Source organism: Apteryx rowi, unplaced genomic scaffold (assembly GCF_003343035.1).
Source record: "Apteryx rowi isolate R43461 unplaced genomic scaffold, aptRow1 scaffold_363, whole genome shotgun sequence".
Lineage (NCBI taxonomy): Eukaryota > Metazoa > Chordata > Aves > Apterygiformes > Apterygidae > Apteryx > Apteryx rowi.
Window position 1 is genome coordinate 940,156 of NW_020450119.1, and position 937 is coordinate 941,092.

The following is a 937-nucleotide window of genomic DNA, read 5'->3' on the forward strand; positions in this document are numbered from 1 at the left end:
ATTCAGCATTAATCCTTGAAATGAAGGTTCCCAAATCCCTCTACCAGAACAAAGAAATCTGTTTCAAAATGTGTATTTAGTGACATCCACAATTTCCCTCTTGTTTTATTAGTTTGGTTGCTATCCTTGTAAAGTATTTCACAGAGAAAAGGGCGAAACTACTAAAGACCAGAGCCAAACCACAGTTTCCCAGGGTTCAAGTCACWGTGARGGCTACSAGGTTACGTCTGTAGGAGCTGTCATTTGGAACAGGTCCACCAAAGCAGCAGCAATGTGCAAGCTGACACTGGCAGAAGGTTTGGCTCACTGTTCATTAATAAGCTAGACYACTGTGCRTTTTCTTATAATGTGAAGAGGAAGAAGAGCAAGAAGGAGAAGAATTGAAGCAGTAGCACTGTTTACAAATATTAAGGCTTMTGAAGACAGTAGTACCTTCATTTCAATGTAATTTATTTTAAATACTCAAAAGCAGATTTTGTATGAGAGAGCTATTCCCAGTATAAAGCCCTAGAGAGAAAAGGCTTGCTTGTGCAGAAAGAAGGTAGGATGTAATTTTCAACAGTACACCACAGACAGCTTCATGAAAGGTCTCAAGGGTACAGTGCCAATATGCACTGGCAATGCGATACAGATAAATGCCACTCATATTTCAGAACATGCCTGGGGTTTGAAGTGGAAGAGGCACCTGGCTCCAAGGAAATGACTTACCAGTCATGTTGGAGCTACACTTGCTACTATCAAAGCATTTCATTGCTGACCATACAGGGTTAGCGGGAATTTGCTTATTGCCACCTCTACAGGAACCTTCCTGCAATGGTTTGTCTCTGATGAGCAAATAATGTCCTCTACTTTCAGCATTGATGGAAGGTAAGCATGAGGAATTAACAGAGCAAGGAGAACGAAAACATCTAGCTATTTCTGAGGTGAAAATCATGTA